The following is a 22,130-nucleotide window of genomic DNA, read 5'->3' on the forward strand; positions in this document are numbered from 1 at the left end:
TGGGAAAGGAGCGAGGGACAAAATTGTCAGCCCTTCTAACAATGCTTTTCAATGAAAAATACAAATAAAGGTCTCCTTTCCGACTACAGATGTTTGTTAATCATTACTAGATAATGCTAGGTCATGGATCTGCTGAGATTGGAGTCTTGACTCCCTATTGGCCTCTTCCTATAACATTCCTTTTTTTGCCTATTTTGTTTACTTTAATCCCCCAGCAATGGATCAATATAGGCCCATGGTAAACACCAAGAGAAGTCTCAAGCTAGGTAGTTCCTTATATTAAGGTTTTGAATTATAATATCTTGTGTCCTACTCATATTCTTTATCTTTATTTTTGAGAGAGAGAGAGAGAGTGTGTGCGTGTGTGTGTGTGTGTGTGTGCACGACAGAGAATCTTAAGCAGGCTCCTGGCCCAGTGCAGAGCCCAACGTGGGCTCATGAGATCATGACCTGAGCTGAAATCAAGAGTCAGACGTTTAACCAACTGAGCCACCCAGGTGTCCCCTATTCGTGTTATTATTAAAGTGGTGATGGTTAATGTTTCCTGAACTACATCTGCTGTTAATGCCTTTTATTTTTTTTTATTATTTTTTTGTTAATGCCTTTTAAAACGGACTAGGAAAACAACTATCCGTATGAATAAGGTTTATTAATGAGGCATCCTGTTTTTGTTTCTGGGGGGGCTCAATATCGGTGACTCAAGGTTAGAGAATGATGTTATGTGGCTCTTCAAGACCTCACAGCTGACAGAGTGTATTATGAATGATACCAAGGAGCAGAGCTCTGACAACCTCTCACGGTGATAAAGCACTGGGGCCAGACACAGGCAAAAACCTAAGCATCACAAATCCCTGTCGCAGAGATCTCTACGTTTTCAACACTAATCACAGCCGGACTTCCAGAATAAGAGAGAAGCCCCACTTTCCTAGCCACCTGCCCGTTTCCCACCCCCGACACTGCTCCTGTGTTTCCCTTCCTTCGACCTGGTTTCTCTTCCCTTCATTCAAATTGCATCTTGGTTTGCTTTGACCAATTAGAGTGCAAAGTCAGGGAGCAGTCTCTGAGGGGTGGAGAAAGGCAAGAAACTTCTGGCGGAATCAGAGACTTGCCCGGTGACGTCCACGGCCCGGCAATTCCCTGTTATTAGCCGCGGGAAGCCAGGAAAAAAGGGATTGCGTGTCAGATGAACCAAGGGGCGAAGGACAGGAAACGTCAAGTATCTCTTTTTTTTTTTCTTCTCGGGGATCTGGGGGGGGGGCGCTCTCTGAATGCTACGGGGAACTCTGAGGGGAAGTGACAAAGCACTGTCACATGGAATTTGAAGGATGGTGGCAGGAGAACAGACTGAACGACACGTAAACCTTTCCCGGTGACACTTGGATAAACATACCAGTCCCCAGCAGCACAGCCATAAACACCAGCTGAGGACGTTATAGAAAAGCAAGCAACCAACCAACCAGGGGACCGAGGATATTGCATGGGATCAGCGGCCGGTTTACAGCACCTCAAGGGGCTAAGGGAGTGACAAGGGAGAAGGGCATTCAGACGGGATGCCAAGAGCTCTGCGTTTTGTTAAGTGTCTGTTCACACCCACGGAAGCCTTGAGACCAATGAAAATTCAAGTGTTTGCCTGCTACTGGAAAGCAAAGGGTTAACCAGATACCTCCTAAAATATGTCTTCAGTCTTCTCTTGGTCTTACATCCCCAGCAGTAAAATAATCACCCCTGACGGGGCTAACGTTCAGCTAAGGACATTCCTACACAGCCCGATCTATTGTTGGTATCTGCTCTAGTCACCCAGATGTTTGGGGTAGTTTTTTAATGCTTATCTACTTTTGAGAGAGAGAGAGAGAGAGAGTGCGCGCGTGCGCGCATGAGTGGGGGAGGGGCAGAGAGAGAGAGACAGAGAGAGAGAGAGACAGAATCTGAAACAGGGTCCAGGATCTGAGCTGCCAGTACAGAGCCCACGAACTGTAAGACCATGACCTGAGCCGAGGTCCAGGCCGGATGCTTAACAGGCTGAGCCACCCAGGCGCCCCTAGGCTAGAGTACTTTTTAAGGTGGTTTTTGAAAGATAGAGTTTCCCCTATGGTTTTGCCTGAGATACACTGCTCATGTAAAGGAGGCCCTCTTCCAGAGCGTCACCGGAGAGAGGTCGGGGGTGTTCCCGTGAAGCAAAGCTTCCCTAGTTTATTTACCTTTGACAGCCCAATGCTGCCAGCTATTTAAGAGCTGGCACAGCTAATAAGCCAGGGAAGACTTGAGGAAGGAGTACATACAAGCTAAAAGAACTGATGAATAGCAGATGGTTTAGGAGTCCCAGCAAGAGCCCATTAAGCCTCTCCTCATCACCTCCGTCTTCCTCTAGTGCCGGTTGAAGGGTTTCTCTCACGGCTGCTCATCTCCACCAAAGCCTGGAGACCCCAGAAGTTCTAGCTACTTCGAAAGCCAAACAGATAAAAGTCTAGAAAACTTCAAATCACAGCAGGGCATGCTGGGTGCGTTCCCCTGGGTAAGCAGGTGGGTCAGCTGGAGCAAGAGCAGTACAAGATAGTTAGCAGGGTAAGACCCTCGTCCTACACGGCTCCTTGAGATGTGGAAGCATCTAGTGTCTCTGGTCACACGGCCGTAGCTCGTTTCCTGCCACCTTCCCAGTCCAGCTCGTGGTTATTGGACAAGGAAGAGAAGCACAACGAACAGTGCCCACATCAAGTCACCCACCCGTTCAATCTGAGGGCTGGGGGTGAGAGTGGCTGCAAGTGGGGGAAAAGTAGCGGTAAATGTGAAGATTCTGATTCTAAAATAGAAGGTCAAGTTCATTCCTCTAAGCAAGTATGGGAGGATCTTGGAAGTTCACGATCCCTGCGTGTCATCTCATAGCGCAGGTGCAGTCTTACCAACAGGCAGAGAGATGGGTTGTGACCACCAAATATCTTTTTTCGTTTCATACAGTTCTGTCAGACGTTGTCCAGCCATAAAGACCTGGCTGAAAATGTACAGGAAACTCAGAGAGGTGGGGGTCTTACCAAGTGGGCAGTATCCGTGGTATGGTGGATGGTGCCCAGATTTTGGAGCCAACGAAGCCAGGGTTCAGATCCCAGATCTGCCACTGAATGTGTATGCTGTGACTTCAGTCAACATGGTCTCAGTTCTCTCATTTGTTAAATGGGACTGACACTAGCACCCATTTATGAAGGTTTAATTAGGATTAACTAAAATGCTGTCTACAAAGCCCCTAGCACAAAGGTCTGGCACTTAATGGGTGCTCAATAAATGGTTATTCACCTCCTCTACACTTTGCCCTCCTTTTTTCTTGGCTTCCTGGAGTACAAGGTCTTAAGTCGGCCTTGAGACACAAACATGGGCCTAGGAAGGCCAAAAAAGTGAAGGGCGACTAATCATAACACTTCTTTTCTCCAAACCATAGCTAAAGGTAAACCATTGCTGCCTTGTGGCTCTGAAAGGCTCTCCTTTAACCACCTGGAGCATCTAGAAGGGAAGTTAAAATGAACAGTTCCTTAAACCGGAACATTTAAAATGCTATTACAAGAGGCAGGAGGGAAAATTTAATGACTTCTCAAGGCTCCTTAGTCTGTTCTGCACATCTTCACTCTGAAGACATCAGCCAGGTGGGCTTGGTAGGGTATGGGCTTGTCAGGGTAGGGTACACCGTGGGAGACTCAGGAGCCCTTCAGCTTTGCCCCAAATGCTTGATAAAGACCCCCACTCATGAAGAACTCATACTGACTGATCAGAGAAATCGAGGAATTGGAGAGAGGAGCTAAAAAATCTTTCTGGGTAGCCCTTTTTGAGAATGGGGAAGAGGAAGACCGAGAAGGAAGGATGCAGGCAGTGGTGTTACCAAGCAGGCCGCCCCACTTACCTTGTCTAGAATCAGCCACAAAGTTTGCTCTCAGACGAGCCTAATGGATCAGTGGCCCAAAGCCCAGACATTACACAGGATTTAGTTCAGAAAATAACTGAAAGTTACAAATGCTTGTTAGAGTCAAGTCATTCCCCTAAAAAGGCTCTGCTTTAAGAAATTCTGGGGAAGAGCAAACGTGTTACAAATGTGGCAGAGTTTCCATGTCAAATTGGAAGTTCCTACGTTGAAGTCACGTGAAGATAAATTAGAACCCATTCCTTTACAAAAAGATTCACACCAAGATTTTTTTCAATAGTGCATTTTAGAATGGCTCTTCTCCATATGCAACTCCTCGTGAAGGTACCTATTGAGCACAGGCAGAAAGGCCTGTACAAAAATGGAAAGAAGTGATGATTTATGAAGAGCCAAGGAAAGCAAGCATGAACTGGACACGACTCTTCTGATTAGTTCAACTGCCGTCTCATTGGTCAACCTGTGTTCATCACCAATAGCTAAGAACAGCTGAATAAGTTACCCAATGAGCTGAAACTTTTAGTGTGGTTCCTGAATTGGCTGGAATGAAACATTTCCACAAAGTTTTTATGTATACCAGCATCCCTTGTAGTAAGTATTGCATTCTGTAGCTACATACTATTGTTAAGCCTACTAAATACTGATTCTAGGGGCCCGGGAAGTCTCCATGTGTCAGCTACAGCTCTTTTGGTGATAGAGGAGAAATTAGAATTTAGAAAGGCAAGAAGGAAATAAAATTAGTTTCCATTAAAATTAAAGGAAAGCATTAGCTGACTTCATTAAGGCGAGTCAGAGCCATTAGGAAATCAAATTACATGTCTAAAATCATGAAGCCCACAGATAGAGCAGTAAGTATGGAATCTATTTCCCTTCTAAATTTATCCAGTATTACCTCAAAACCCTGCCAGAAACATAATTCATTTTCTCATGCCCCCTTCCTCGTTAGAATTCTAGAACTTTACATAAGAGACTACAATTATCCTATATTGTAAGACACGTACAATGTTGTTATCCTGTGTTTATTCCTGGAATTGGATCCCAGCCAAAAACAGCCTACACAATCAAGAGCAATTTCAAAATGAGCCGAGTTTTTACTTGGATTTCTTAAACACTGCTGTATCACTCGGAGTTCCAGCAGGACATAAATGGCACACTCAAAGGGTATAAGTGAGGAAGGTTTGATATAGGGGTCATTTTTACAAAGGGGTGGGCAGGTTATGAGAAACCAACAAAGATGATAAAGTGCCTGGGGGACTTAAGGACAGAGGGAAGCTGCTACCATGCTTAGGACTGAAGGAACCAGGGGAGGGAAGTGGTGTTACTAGAACTCAGCGACAGCCATAGCCATGAAAGAATGGGGAATGAAAACCCTACCCCACTGCTCTCTTTTTCCATCTGCTGATCTCATGCCAGTGCCTCCCACTGACTGAATCTGACCTTAGCCCCAGCTAGAGACCCAGGAGGTGCAGTACCTAGGGCCTCTCGGGGTACAAAGTAGAGCAGAGAAGGGTAGGGAATGACTCCACAGGGACAAGTGGAGAATAACCAGCATACCTATGAATAGGGATTCATAAGCCAGATCAACACTTCCTCAATATGTCTCATTTCTCTTTCATCCACTTCCTTCATAAGCCATAGCTGTTCTCTTCATAATCCCTGAAGGACTCCTCCAGTTCTCTACTCTAGATACCTCTTATCAATGTCTCCTGCTCTCCCCTTTTACTTTGTTTTAAAAGTAAGCTCTACAACCAACATGGGGCTTGAACTCATGGCCCCAAGATCAAGAGTCGCATGCTCTACCGATTGACCAGCCAGGCACCCCTCTCTCCCATTGCTCTTTATTTATTCTATGTCACAAGACTCCAAGAGTGGATCTGGTAAGGCAGAGCCGTCTTTCCGGGGTGCAGGAAAAGAAGAGACTGACACATGTCAAGCTAGAATTCTCGTTAGCAAGTGGGAGGAGGGAAACACTAGAGGACTTGGTTTATTAACCATTTTTATCCCTTTACATTCATATTTTCTACAATTCTAACCTCACCATCCATTCCTTACCACCAGCATCACCACGACTCTTACCACCACTCAACTGTCACTCTGCTAAAGCCATACCTGCTAATAACCCCCAAGGTTTTAAGTCTTGTGTCTTGACTCCTCTGAGAGCCAATGCCACTATGGTTTCAGCAACCTCTTTCTACCTTCTTTCCCCGGGACTTAAGAGTACAATAAAACCTTGGATTGCAAGTAACTTGTTCTGCGAGTGTTCTGCAAGACAAGCACACATTTCTAATACATTTTAACTTGATACACGGGCGGTGTCTTGGAATACGAGTAGTACGAGATGCCGAACGTCACGTGATCACAACTGAGACAATGGTCCTGGAAATTCGCCTTGATACGCAAGTGCTTTGGATTACACGCATGTGTCCGGAGCAAAGTATGCTTGCGAACCAAGATTTTACTGTGTTGTGTAAAGAAGTAGAGTGGGGTCGCTTTTTTTAATTTTAAAAATTAAAGCAATATGGTAATGAGCCTGCAGTTAATGGAGCTTATCATCATCTGCACATAGTCAGGGAAAGAGACAGTCAAATAGAGCCCTACCGAAAGCACTGTCATCCCACAGTGACTATGTGCATGGCTAGGCTGTACCTTCTAGGGAGCAATGACAGAGGCAAACAGACTTTACTGAAGTAATTCAGCCAGTCAGCAAACAAATAAACGAGAAAACAACGAGCCCAAAGGGAAAGTGGGGGCAGTATCCACAGTTGCTTCAATATATTATCTAAAATGTCCAGCTTCCATAATAATTTAGGAAACAGGAAGGCCTGACACAAATAAGAGGGGAAGATCAGACAACAGGAAACAACCTATGAGATGAAACAGATGTCATACAGTAACAGACAAAGACTTCAAAGTAGTCATTAAAAGTGTGTCCAAAGAAGTAAAGGAAACCGCGCTTAATAAAGGGGGTTATGACAATGTCTAGTTACATACACAATGTCTATAAAGAAGGAGAAATATAAAAGAGCACCAAACGAAAATGCTGGTGCTGAAAAGTACGGTACCTGAAGTGAAAGTTTCACCAGAGGGGCTGAACAGGAGATGTAACAGCTCAGAGCCTGGAGCCTGCTTCAAATTCTGTCTCTCTGCCTCTCTCTCTCTCTCTCTCTCTCTCTCTGCCCCTCCCCCACTCATACTCTGTCTCTCAAAAATAAGTAAGAACATTTTAAAAATTAAAAAAAGAAGTATGTTGTTAAAAAAAAATAGGGATTATGCAATCTGTAAAACAGAGAGAAGAAGAAGAAATATGAAGAGAGCCTCACGGAAATGCGGGATACCACTGAGGGCCCCAACGTATGCGTCATGGGAGTGACAGAGGAGCGAAAAGAGAAAAAAAAAGAAGTTTGAAGAAATAATGGCTCAAAACGTGCCCCATTTCTTGAAACATGTTAATCTCAGTGATCTCCAAATACAATAAAAGCAGAGACCCCAAAACATACACACAATCGTAAAAGGGCTGAAAGACAAAGAAAAGGAGGAAATCTTGAAAGCAGTAAGAGAAAAATGGCTCATCAGTTAGAAGGGAGCCCCAATAAGATAAATAGCTGACTTCTCATCAGAAACATTGGAGGCCAGAAAGCAGTATGATAATGTATTCCAAATGCTCAAAAAAGAAACACCACCTGTCAACCAAGAATCCTATATCCAGCAAAACTATATTTAAAAAATGAAGAGGAAATAAAGACATTCCACATGAAAAAAAAAACTGAGAGAATTTGCTGCTAGCAGACCTGCCTTACAAGAAATATGAAAGTAAGTTTTTCAGGCTGAAAGTAAGTAAGCTGAGACAATAATTCAAGAACACACACACACACACACACACACACACACACGTGCACCAGTTAAGGTAATTATGTAAATATAAAAGATAGTATAGATGAATGACATCAGCAAAATGATGGAGTAGGCAGCTCCAGGGTTACATCTACCCCTGCCCCTGAAGAAGCATTAAAAACCAAGCAGAAACTGTCAGAACCAACTATGTCAGAATCCTGGAAAATAGTCAAAAGTTTAAAGCAACCGAGCAAACACGGACTCAAGAAAAAGGCAACTTACAAACGATCGGAAAGTTTTGTGGTGTTTTACTTGCCCTTGTCCCATCTCCTCCCCTCCGTGCTACTGGTGGTCTTGCTCGCCAAGCAGTTAACAACCTGCAACCCCAATGTGGGACCATGGTCCCTGGGTCTGGAGGAAACAGAACAGACTTTCCCCCCAAACTACTGTGTATGTCTGTTCTAACCTCTTTGGGGCTTCCCGAAAGACTAAACACGAGGAATTCATCTCTGTTCTAACTTTGGACTCGAGCTAGAAAAGTGGCAAGAATTTGCTCAAAAACACTTCAGGTTGGCCCAGCAACTCTCAGAAACCAGGAGCAAAACGCCATAAGTGAAACATACAATAGACCACCTAAGGCACGGCAATAAAACCTGAGGAGAGTTTCTCTCTGAAACTAGGATATTCAAAGGCAGCTGTGCATCTGTGGTAATTTAGACAGGCACGTCCATGTCCAGGGCCAAGATTTACGCTTAGAAAAGACCTAAGAACACCCGAAGGTTTCATCTGGGACTGGTTCCTAGACTCAGTGTAAGCCTAAGGGTTGAAGGAGTGCCCTGGCAGAGCTAATCTGCAGTGATGAAGAGAGGTGCCATTTGTGTGTTTGTCTGAGCTCCTGAAGGTCAAGGACATCTCTGTCAGAACACTACCTGAACACAAGCTAAAGAACAGAGATTCCAGGGGCGCCTGGGTGGCTCAGTCGGTTGAGCGTCTGACTTCGGCTCAGGTCATGATCTCATGGTCCGTGAGTTCGAGCCCCGCGTCGGGCTCTGTGCTGACGGCTCGGAGCCCGCAGCCCGCTTCAGATTCTGTGTCTCCCGCTCTCTCTGCCCCTCCCCCACTCACGCTGTGTCTCTCAAAAATGAATACACGTTAAACAAACAACAACAAAGAACAGAGATTTCAGTGAAATAAAAAGGAATACATGTCTTAGCAACATCAGTTTGGGTTAGTCACTAAATACACTACTATAGTCTTCAACAATCAAAAAACAGCAAACCCTGAGGAAGAGGGAGTATTTTAGAGAAGCTAATATTTGAGGGGGTCTTAAGGAACAGGAAGACTCAATGGAGAGTAGAGAGAAAACCTTTTACTATGGAGGAAAACAAGGAGGCCACACTATGGAAAAAATAACAGTATCTGGGGCACCTGGGTGGCTCAGTTGCATAAGCATCCAACTCTTGATTTTGGCTCAGGCCACGATCTCAGTCGTGAGACTGAACCTAGTCTAGTGTTGGGCTCACGCTGGGCGTGGAACCTGCTTCAGATTTTCTCTCTCTGCCCCTATCTCTGTCTCTCTCTCAAATAAGAAAATAAATAAATAAATAAATACTTTTTAAAAAAGAAAATAACAATATCTAATCGTGGACTTAGCACAAATCAGCCTCTGATCTACAAGACCGATTGTCCTTTGGGGAAGAAGGGCAAGGAAAAAATTATACCATTCATTATTTCCTGATGAAGGTGCAGGAAAATGAGAGTTACTTCCTCCAACTGGAAGGTTATCCTTTCCATGAGTTTGGCAAGTGCTGAAACTACTTCAAGAGCTCTTCTTGAAGAGGACTAATACGAATGTTGGGAGTTAAGAGGTGGTTACTACCTGATGGTAAAAATCAGACCTTGGCCCATACTCTAAGTTTACAGATGGGGAAAACAAGGCAAAGGGAAAGAATGGGACTTTACCACCAAATACATTAAGGGTCTACAATTTGAGCTAGGCCTTAAGAAATGGGTTACATTCTAGCTTTTCCTTCTCTTTTCCCCCTAGTGTCTTTTTTGGCAAACATGGAAACAAGTTCTATGATGCAGAAGATACCTCATCGATGTCTCCTTTTAGATACCCTCTTACACCAAGGAAAGAAAGATACAGATGTCATTATTTGATCTTTTTTGTACGTGGATCTATAAACATCTTATCAGTACCCCCTCGAGATATACTATTTTTAATGAAGTAAATAATGTCTAAATTTTCTGCAGTGCTTTAGAAGTGACAAAGCATTGTTATATATTCAATTTAATCTATACAACTTTACGCAGCAGGTATCAGTATCCTCAATTTTGCGAATGGTGAAACAAAACCAAAGACCATTTAAACAAATCCCCAAGTGGCCCAAATCACACAACTAAGAAGCCACTAAAATTCAAATCTAAATTTCCCGGCTTCAAATTAACTCTCGCAATTACCCCTGACTTCATCTTCTTACTAATCAAATCCCACATATTTGGCTTCCTAAGCAGGTCTCGAATCTGTCCCCTCTTCCCCATGCCTGCTCTAACTGGCCTACCTCATCTCAGCCCCTGTTGTGTCTCCCCTGCACTGTTGCAGTAATACCTCAACTTTTCTCTGTCCCCACTCTCCCATCCCTAAAATGCGGCCGTCATGCAATAGCCAGATGCAAATCTGAACATGTGTTTAAGATATAGCAAATGAAAATGGAAGAAGAAGTCAAAAACTGGTACTCTTTTAGTCTAAATGCATTTATATGTTGTTATGGGACTTCAGCCATGTAGTGCCATGCAGTTTGTCTCTCTCTGTGTGTGTACATTCTTTCAGTGGTTTTGCAACCTCCCTGGGAAGACAGAATTAGCATTCTCAACACCAATACCCCCTCAAAGAAAGGGGCACACAATAAAGTGCTCAACTGCCTGTAATTAAGAGCCAGGATGGATGAGAAAGTATCACAGGCTTTATTCTCTTGGTTTGAGAAGCTGCTTTGAAACAAAAAAAATCACTGTTTCAAATTAAATAACTAGAATACCTTTAAAGCGTTCATATCCGTTCGCTTTGCTTTTCATCCTTAAAACACACTCGTACACTCAAACACATGCGATGCGATGTACAATTCCATTAAGATCTCAAGCTCGTTAATGAGAACGTTGCCTCTGGTGGAAACCGTGATTGCTTTCCTCTAACACTTTCACGCTGAGTGGTACCACCTCTGTCCTCAGCCCAAATGGCTTTTCAAGTTGCTGAAGGGAGTTTTTCCTCATCATCGAAGTGAAATGCCGGGCTTATGATAACCACTGCCTGGAGACAGGAGCTAACAATCTATTACACCAAGCCCCAAGAATCAATTAAACTACTTTATTGAATCAATGAGTCAAACTTTCATCAAGGAGCCTCTCTAAGGCCCTAAAGCACAGCCATCCTCTCCTCGGGTATCCATTCATCTTACTGTTTGCTTGCCCTCCTCCAACATTCTCCTATATGTCTGTCCGTTTCCTATTTTGGCCAAAAATGCATGCTATGTTTATCTGGCAGGCCAAGGCAGTGGCTGTTAGCTTAAGACCACTAGACACAATTTTTAGTGAAGAAGAGAACCATATGGCGAGGGTGGCAGGGGGAAGAAAGAAAACACCTAAGAACTTGATCATTCTATACTAAAATACACCCAAACATCACAAAACCTTATTTAAGGAAACAAAACTGCACCAGAATAAGTGACGTCTCATGCCATGTTACTGAATGCGAAGATCTGATGCTATACGAATATTCGGGTTTTTTTCTAAATTACTCTATACGTTGCACACAATTTAAAAAACAGCGGAATTTACTCTGGCACTTAAAATTCCTCTTGTGCTCATCAGAAAGAATAAACATGTGATCCATCAAGAAACTGTGTAAAAGAAAAAATTAAGGGGGCGCCTGGGTGGCTCAGTCACTTGAACATCTGAGTTTGGCTCAAGTCATGATCTCACGGTTCTTACGATCAAGCCCCGCATCAGGCTTGATGCTGTTGGTGCAGAGTCTGCTTCAGATCTTCTGTCCCCCTCTCTCTCTGTCCCTCCCCTGCTCCCACTTGTGCTCTCTCTCAAAAATAACTAAAACATTAAGAAGTGTTTTTAATTAAAGGGTACTTGTTTTAAAAATAATTCTAAAAGCATAATACGGCCACAGAGTCAGCTCAATGAAACGCAGGAGGAACTCTTGAGAGATACTGAAGAATATATCAAATATAAACATATGATTAAAATGTCATGTCAATTTGGGGGCACTTGGGTGGCTCAGTTGGTTAAGCATCTAACTCTTGATTTCGGCTCAGGTCATGATCTCACGGTTCGTGGGTTCGAGCCCTGCATCGGGCTCTGCGCTGACAGCCCGGAGCCTGCTTGGGATTCTCTCTCTCCCCTTCGCTCTGCCCCCCCCCCCAAAATAAACAAACACTAAAAAAAGTCATGTCAATTTAATAGGAAAAGGAAAGTTGTCATACATGATGTAACAAAAGCCAGCAAACCAACAAAACCTTATGTGAGGAAAAAACACTATGAAGAAAATTGAAGTCAAATGACGAAACGGGGGTGGGGCGGGGGGAACCTACCATGTAAACCACTATTCCAAATCAAAGAGAAGAAAAGTGACATTTTCCCCAAGTTGATAATTATATGAATTCAAAAAAAACAAACAGAAGGCAAACAAACACGGAGACAAGTTAAAACATGAAGAAGTCCAATCTCACAAGTCACGAAGGGATGTCAGTAGAGACCATTTTCACCTACTAAACTGGCAGAACCTTGTAAAATTCTAAAAACTAGTGTAGGCGATGGAATGGGGAATGGGAACATGATAGGCTGAAATTGAGAAAGTCATCCGATGAGCTTCTGGGGGGCACTTTAGCAGCGTGGACCCAAAAACCTTAAAAGCATACATCAGCTGGGACACAGGTTCTGCTTCTAGGAATTTATCTGAAGGAAATAATCATGGAAATCCGCAGAGATGGAGCTACCAGAATGCTCATGTCAGTGTCATATGTGATGCCGCAAAATTTTTTATCTTCTTTTTGATCTCCTTCACCCTAAATGTCTACAATATACAGTTACTTCGGTTATAGGAGAAAAATAACCGTGTGCTTAGCGCAGGGTTAAACAAACAAGAGGGGGGGGACCACTGGGCTAGCCACCAGATATTATGGATCCCAAAACTAGATGTACTTCAGAATCATCCGAATAGCTCTTTTTAAAAACGTCATCTTTATTGGAGAATGTGTCTGTTCTGGCTTCTAGCCTCTATTAGCTGATTAGCCATCATCCTCATGGCTATTAACAAGCCAAACTCTGTGCCCATGTCCTCTGCCATCATTCTTGGCCTGCAGAAGAGGGCCACCATTTAACTTCTCCATGAACGTGCTAGTGCATATTCCCGAGGACCTTGGTGAATGGTGGTTCCTCTGTGGCACATAATTCTCTGGTGGGTTGTGTGACCCTCCATAATAGATCCCTTACAGTAGGCTCACTTTCCTAAGCCTTTTTATACCTTTCCCCTACCACCTGCTAGGGAAACTCTGGGATCCACTTCCCACGGCCTGAGCTGTATCTTTCTCCAGGTTTCCAAGAGACACGCTAAGTGGATTTGTACCATGTGCAGGGGTCCTTGCCAGGGTGTTCGATCTTGTGCCCTAAGAAAATGCCCTGAGTCGATTCTCAATAATCCACGCTTGCATCCCAGCTCCCTTGGAGAAGCACCTTAAAATCCAATCCCATGGGGTCGTATGGCTTCTACAGGACATGCTAGCCAATTCTTGTAGCTCCTTCCATGTGTAATTCCTTTCTTCTTTATCAGACCCGTTGTATCCTGAGTTCGGTTATGCTGGGATTTACCCCTAGTCATTGGTCCGGCAAACAGGAGAAGAAATGAGACATCTCTGAGGACTCAGGGGTACCTGTTGCCTTGCGTCGGAGAAGACTTCCGTTTTTTACCTCATGGGAAAAGGGCTAGCTCTGACTCCAGAATGGCAGGCCATCTCTGCAAGCTCTGAGGGGTTTGGGGGGAATCTACAGAGCCAAAATCCTCAAGAGCATCCTCTCAGCTGTCCAATTCTCATGTTTCAGGGACCCTCCCAAGAACAGATATGACGGTCGCTGACGATTCCAGCACCTCCGGAGCTGTAGGATCCTAACTAGCAGATCCTGAGTTTATTGCTCAGCTGTGCCTGTCTTCCCACTGGGGAAGGTACAGGCCTCTGCAAACTACCAAGGAGACTTGCTACTTCTTACACATGGCCTTCAGCTGGTCTTAACCACGCTTCGTTTCTTATTATCTCTCTGCAGGGCATTAGTGCAACTAACAGCCAGCAACTCCTGCTGGTCCACATCGAAAATACTTTTTAAATCTTTCTTAAGTTTATGTATTTATTTTGAGAGAGAGAGTGCACGTGCGTGCGTGCACACACACGCGCGCGCGCACGCGGGGGAGGGGCAGAAGAGAGAGAGAGACAATCTCAAGCAGGCTCCACTGTCAGCATGGAGATCATGACCTGAGCCGAAACCAAGAGACTCCTAACTGACTGAACCACCCAGGCTGCCCCCACCACGGCAAAATTTAAAACGTTAGCTCTTCATAACATACTGTTAATAAAAATAAACAAGTGACATTCACAAAGAACATATTCTGGGCCACAAAACAAAGCTCAACAAACCTAAAATGGTTCCATCTCTACAAACCATATTCTCTGACTGCAACAGAATTACACAAGAAATCAGAAAAAGAAATATGCTGGAAACTCCTCGTGGGTCAAAGTGGAAATCACAAAGCAAACGAGAAAATACTCTTGAGTTTTAGTACAACAAAACACAACAGGGGCGCCTGGGTGGCTCAGTCGGTTAAGCATCTGACTCTTGATTTCGGCTCAGGTCATGATCTCACGGTTCATGAGATCCAGCCCTGGGATGGTGCACTGACAGCACAGAGCCTGCTTGGGATTCTCTCTTTCTCTCTCTCTCTCTCTCTCTCTGCCCCTCCCCAACTCGTGCTCACTCTCTGTCTCTGTCTCTCTCTCTCAAAAATAAATAAATAAATAAATAAATAAACATTAACAAAGGAAGAAAGAAAGAGAGAAAGATTCTCTCTCACTCTCTCTCTCTTTCTCTCTCGGTGCTTGGGTGGCTCAGTTGGTTAAGTATCCGATGCTCGATTTCAGTTCAGGTCATGATCTCAGTCTGTGGGTTCAAGCCCCATGTCGGGCTTCGTGCCGTCAGTGCAGAGCCTGCTTGTGATTCTGTCTCCCTCTTTTACTGCCCCTCGCCTACTCGCTCTCTCTCTCTCTCTCTCAAGATAAATAAAAAAAATAAACTTAAAAGAAATTCTCTCTCTGCCCCTCTCCCACTCACACACATGCTGTTAAAAACAACAACAACATAACCAGAATTTGTGAGACACAACTAAAGCAGTGCTGAGAGGACCATGTATAATATTTGAGGCTTCTATCATAAAAGAAAGATTGCGTATTAATGATCTAAGATCTCACAAAAAGAAACCAGCTAAAGAGCAAATGGAAGAAAAAGGAGAACAAAAAATATAAAAGATGAGAGCAGTAAAACTGACAAAAAAAAAAAAAAAAACAAAACCAGCAGTGAATCAGTGAAACTAAAAGCAGGTTCCTTTAAAAAGTCAATGTAATTGATACACTAGCTGAACTGACCAAAAATAAAAAAAAAAAAAGACATCAATTACAAATATAAGGAATGAAAGAGGGGAAATCACCACAGATAATAGAGATGTTAAGAGGACATTAAGGAGGGGCACCTGGGTGGCTCAGTCGGTTAAGTGTCCGACTCTTGGTTTCAGCTCAGGTCATAATCTCATGGTTTGTAGGTTTGAGCCCCATGTCAGGCTCTTCACTGATGGCATGGAACCTGCTTGGGATTCTCCTTCTCTCCCTCTCTCTCTGTCCCTCCCCAGCTCATGCTTGCACTCTTTCTCTCTCTCTCAAAATAAATAAGTAAAGTTTAAAAAAAATGGGGCAGGCAAAAAGGATGGGCGCCTGGGTGGCTCAGTTGGTTAAGCATCCAACTCTTGATTTCAGTTCAGGTTGTGATCCCAGGGTCATGGGATCCCACGTCAGGCTCTGCACTGAGCGTGGAGCCTCCTTGAGATTCTCTCTCTCTCTCTCTCTCTCTCTCTCTCTCTCTTTCCCTCCCTCCCTCCCTCTTCCCCCTCCCCTGCTCACACAGTCTCTCTCTCTCTCTCTCTAAAAAAGTTTTAAAAATTAAAAAAAGAGGACAATAAGGAATACCACAAACAATATTATAGCAACAAATTTTACACCTTGGAAAAAAATGGATAAATTCCTCAAAAGATAGGAGCTTCCGAAGTTCACTGAAGGAAACACGGATAACTTGAATAGTGTTATGTTATTCAAACAAAGTGAACGTGTAGTTTAAAAACTTCCAACAAAGAAAATTTCTGGCCCAGATGGCTTCTCTGGCAAATGTTATCACACATTTAAGAATAATAACAACTCCACACAAATTCCTCCAGAATATGTAACAGGAGGAAACCCTTTCTAACTCAATTTATGAGACCAGCATTACACTGTTAAGGAAACCAGACAAAAACATTACAACAAAAGAAAATCACACGATATTCCCCATAAACATAAATGCAAAACTCCCCAACAGGACACAAAATAGACACCAAGCACAGAAATGGAATCCAACAATACATAAAAAGTGGGCCAGTGGGTGGGGTTTATCTCAGAAAAAAACATGACTATCTCAACATTCATTATCAATCAGAAGAATTCACCATACCAACTGACAAAACAAGAAAATCTTATGATCATCTCAGTAGATGAAGAAAAGTAAGAAAATTTTACATCCATTCAGGCCAAAAAAGAGGAGAAGTCTTAGAAATCTAGTAGTAGAAAAGAACTTCCTCGACCTGATAAAGGCGATCTCCAAAAACGTACATTTCTCCACGGGAGATCTACTTGTACAATTTTAGTCACAGCGAAAGTTTATCTTCCACTTTATACTGAACAGTGACTTTTATTCACATCCGAAAAATTCACCGTAAGCTTTTGAGACCTTGGATTAATGAGGCATATTCTAAGATTACCACTGGTTAACATCACGATAGGCAGTCTAGAACCTCTTTAAGCGTGTGTAATTCTTCCAGAAAATAAACCTATGTCCCTTACTCTGTTGGGATAGACACGTGGTTAACACGAGTTGGTACTGGAGACCAGGAAGGCGAAGAGCATTTTATGTAGATTTCTAACCACTCCTTACGCTGGCATATTGCCCCAAGTCCACGCATGCTTTCTGAAGCACTTGGGAACTCCAATCAAAGCCTTGCTTTGACAAAGAAAGATGAATTGATGTCTTCTTGTTATTCCCCTCTGCAGCTGCTCAGGATGAGGTTCTTCATGTCCCATCAAATCACTTACCAATCTGCTCTCCACGGTATATTTTCCAAATATCTCCCCTTCTTCTTTGGGTATGGTTTTGGTCATGGTTATGGTCATGTTTCTTCATTGTTGTTTTAAGGGGATTTGAGGCGGCAGCATAAATAAGCATGTGTTTTCATGTGCCATTTTTATAGCTTTATTGCAGTATAATTTACATAACATACAATTTACTCCTTCTAAGTATAGATTGCAAGGATTTTGGGTAAATTCACAGAATTGTTCAACTGTCACTACAGTCGAGTTTAAGAACATTTCCACCACTCTAAAAAGTTTCCTCATGCCCGTGCACAGTCAATACCCACTTCCAGACCCAGTCCCAGGTAACCAGTGAACTGTTTTTGGTCTATACAGATTAATGCTTCCTGGAAATTGCATATAAATAGAGTCAACAGGGGCCTCTGGGTGGCTCAGTTGGTTAAGCGTTGACTCTTGATCTCAGCTCAGGTCATGATCTCACTGTGAGGTCAAGCCCCACATTGGGCTCTGCACTGACAGCTCAGATCCTGCTTGGGATTCTCTCTCTCTCTCTCTCTCTCTCTCTGCCCCTCCCCTGCTTGCGCTCTCTCTCAAAATAAATAAACTTAAAAAATAAAAAAATAAAGTCATATAATACATAATATTTTGCATTTGGCTTTCTTTTCATTTAGCATTAGGTTTTTGAGGTTCATTCATGTTGCAGAATGTATACAGTCTGTTTCTTTTTATTGATGAATAGTTTTGTATTGTATGGAAAAACCACATTTTGTTTATCCTTTCAACAGTTGATAGATATTTGGATTGATTCCAGTTTGTAGATGTTAGGGGGAAAAATGTTTCTAGAAACATTCCCTCCTAAGTCTGTGGGAATATGTTTTCCTAGCTCATGGACAGATATCTAGGATTAGAATTATGGTGTTCTGTGGTTTATGATGAACTATCCAGGAAACTGTCAAACGGTTTTTAAAACTGGCTACAACATGTTACGTTCCCACCAGCAACGTATGTCCATTACTAAATGTATGCTGCACTTTAGAGGTTATCATTGTGGTTTTAATTTTCATTTTCATAATGAGTAATGGCACTGAGCATTTTTTCATGTATTTATTTACCACCCATATAGCGTCTTTGCTGAAATGTCCATTAGAATCATTCACCCATTTCTTAACTGGGTTGTCTTCTTGTTATTGAGTTGCAAGAGTTCTTTATTCTTAATGCCAGCTCTTTAGCAGATATATAACTTGCAAATATTTTTCTCCCAGGTTGTGGTTTGTCTTCTCATTTTCTTAATGTTGCCTATTGAAGCACAAAATGTTTTTATTTATGTAAAGTCCAATTTATCAGTATTTTATTTTTTTAAAGACATTTATTTATTTAAATGTTTATTTTGAGAGAGAGAGAGCGCGAGCGAGCGAGCCTGGGGGATACTCATAGAGAGAGGGAGCGTAAGAAAACCCTAAACAGGCTCTGTGCTGTCAGCATAGAGCCTGATGTGGAGCTTGAACTCATGAACCATGGGATCATGACCTGAGTCGAAATCCAGAGTCAGATGCTTAACCGACTGAGCCACCCAGCCGCCCCTATCAGTATTATCATTTATAGATCATGCATTTAGAGTCACATTTAAGGGGCGCCTGGGTGGCTCAGTCGGTTAAGCATCCGACTTCGGCTCAGGTCACGATCTCGCCGTCCGTGAGTTCGAGCCCCACGTCGGCTCTGTGCTGACAGCTCAGAGCCTGGAGCCTGTTTCCGATTCTGTGTCTCCCTCTCTCTCTGACCCTCCCCCGTTCATGCTCTGTCTCTATCTCAAAAATAAATAAACGTTAAAAAAAAATGGAGTCACATTTAAGAATTTGTCCAGGGGTGCCTGGCTGGCTCAGTCAGTAGAGCATGTGACTCTTGATCTCAGGGTTGTGAGTTCGAGCTCCATGTTGGATGTGGAGATTGCTTAAAAAGCAAATCTTAAAAAAAAAAGAAAAGAATTTGCCTAATCCAAGGTCACAAAGATTTTCTTCTAAACGTGCTATAGTTATACCTCTTACATTTTGGTGTGTTACATCTTGTGTTGCTTTTTTTGTATTGTGTGAGGTAATGGTATAAATTCGAGGGGTTCTTGGCATATGCTATCTAACTGTTCCAGGACCGTTTGCTGAAAAGATTCCCTTCTCTATCAAATTTACTTCTCAACTTTGTCAAACATCAATTGACCACACATGGACGACTATTTGGAGAATTTCAGTTCTGTTCCATTAACTGATATGCCTGCTTGCACACCACTACCACAATGTCTTTACTGATATAACCTTATAGTAACTTTTAAACTGGGAAGTGTGAGCCATCAAATTTTATTCTTTCTCAACGTCCTTGTGGTTATTCCGGATTCCTTGCATTTCCATATCGATTTTAGGGATAGCTTGTCAATTTCTGGGGGAAAAAAAAAGCCAGCTGAGAATTTGATTGCAATGAATCTATAGATCAACTTGCCATTTTAATATTAAGACTTACGATCCCTGAACACGAAACGTCTTTCCATTCGTGAAACTCTTCTTTAATTTTGTATAACAAATGTTTTGTAGTTTTCAGTATATAAACTTGCACTTATTCTGTCAAATCTGTTCCTCAGCATTTGTACCCTTTTTGATGTTACTGTGAATGAAACTTTTTTTTTTAATTTTCTAAATCTGACGATAATCCATTGCCTTACATGAAATACCCTATTATGGTCATTCCCAGCCCTTTCGTGTTAAAATACTAATTGCAGGGCACCTGGGTGGCTTAGTCAGTTAAGCATCCAACTCTTGATTTCGGCTCAGGTCATGAGCTCACGGTCATGGGATTGAGCCCTACATGGGCCCCAAGCTGACTGTGGAGCCTGCTTAAGATTCTCTCCCTCAGAGACAAAACAGGAGAGACTCTTAAATATGGAGAACAGAGGGTTACTGGAGGAGGTTTGGGACGGGGGACTGGCTAAATGGGTCAGGGGCATTAAGGAGTCTACTCCCGAAATCATTGGTGCACTAGATGCTAACTAACTTGGATGGAAATTTACAAAATAAATTTAAAAATTCTCTCCCTCAGCCCCTCCCCCACTTGCGCGCTCTTTCTCTCAAAAAATAAAACATGAAAAAATTAAAATTAAACAATTAAATAAGAGCTTTCTGAATTTAGATTCAGATTTTCAGAAATTTACATTTTCTTAGTTGCTTTAATTCCTGACAATCAACTTTTCCTAGAGCAGTATAGTTAGGTTTCAGAGTTATGATGAGTAGACAGGCTGAGAGATGGAAATGAAATCATGCAGACTGGATACATCCGTGTAATAGTCTATAAATCTGGTCTTCACTCATAATAACAGATATAGATAATGTAAATAGATACAGATAACATAAACCTGTCTGGTCTTCAGTCATGATAATAGAATTCTTGTTATGACATAGTATTACAGAACTCCTACGTGTTTGTACACAACTTATCAATTAACTACGGCCACAATAACTCTATGCGGCAAACAACCACGAAATCTCGGTGGCACAAACGGGAAGCGTTTTTTTAGCGCGCCACGCCGTGGGTCAACTAACCCAGGCTGGACTCTGCGGGACAAATCTGCTGGTCTCGGTTTTGCTTCCTCATGCATCTAGGGGTTGGTTTCTCTGGGTCGGGCCCAGCGAGGCAGCTCTTCTTATCTTGAGTGTGCTCGCTCACACATCCGAGGGCTGGTCGATCTAGCCCGCGACAGACGGCGCAGCTCTGCCCATCTCAGACTCACTTGCTCACATACCTGGGAACTGGCTGACCTTGGCTGAGCTTCGCTGTGCTATAGCCACTCTGACCCGCTTTTCCTTCACCCTCCTTTGGAGTCCAGTGGGCGATCCTGAGTTCACCATGCTCTTCGGGCAACGGCAGAGGTCCAAGAGCAAGCGGAAACACGCACACCACTCGAGGCCCAGCTTTGGAACTGGCTCGCTGTTACTTCCATCTTATCCTACCGTCCAAGGCAAATCACACAGCTCTATTCAAAGTTGGGTTTGGGACTACCGAAAATATCTTTGGGCCTTTGATCTACTTTCTGCAATTTAAGCACATACATTTCTAATGCGGGGCTATACTGGTATGCCGACCGACATGGTGTGCCCTGAACCAGAGACATTTATTTCAATAATGCTCTGGGATATCATAATATCTTTAATTTGATAAGCAAAGCAAATGGCTTTGTGCTTTTGAAACTGTGCTCTAAGCATGTATTAGCCATTTGTACATTGTTACCTCTGATTGTTATCCAGCTCTAACAGATGTAGGTTTCAACACTTCCTAAGCCTCTTATGTTGAGGGGACTCTGAGTGGGATGTTTGGCGGTTGGTATATGATTCCTAGCTGGCAAGATTCCAAGCAATCACTAAATGATAGAAAAATATCTTGGTGTATCACAAAAAGGAAAAAAATTGACATGTAATTAGACTGTACTTATTTAGTAAATTATATTGGGAGCAGAGGGAAATTGCATTTTGAACAAATATATCAAGAAGCTAGTATTTTGCTCTAATTTGTAGCTTGACTATGGTTTTCCATTCAACTGTGACTAGGAAATTATTTCACTCAGTGAACTCCAAATATAGAAAAAAATGAAAAACAAGAACCAATTATGTAAATTTGAAATCTCCTACGAATCTTCTTCTGTTAGTCAAAACCCTAACCATATTTCATAATCTGAAACCCCGTAAGAAGTCACATGATACCCAGATGATATAATGTCTACAGAATGCTATGAAACCTAGGAGAATTGTGAGTTTTGGTTATAGTTAGATATATGTTTGGAAAGAAAAATTGGCTCAGTACAAGTTCTCATCCATTCACAAATCTCTTAATCCGCTAGGGAACTGGCCACATAGCTCCTTTCGAATCGATTCATTCCTCCTTATTTACAAAGCCCATGACAAGTGCTGTGTACATCCAGACACAGTTCT

The sequence above is a fragment of the Prionailurus bengalensis genome, chromosome X (assembly GCF_016509475.1).
Source record: "Prionailurus bengalensis isolate Pbe53 chromosome X, Fcat_Pben_1.1_paternal_pri, whole genome shotgun sequence".
Taxonomy (NCBI): domain Eukaryota; kingdom Metazoa; phylum Chordata; class Mammalia; order Carnivora; family Felidae; genus Prionailurus; species Prionailurus bengalensis.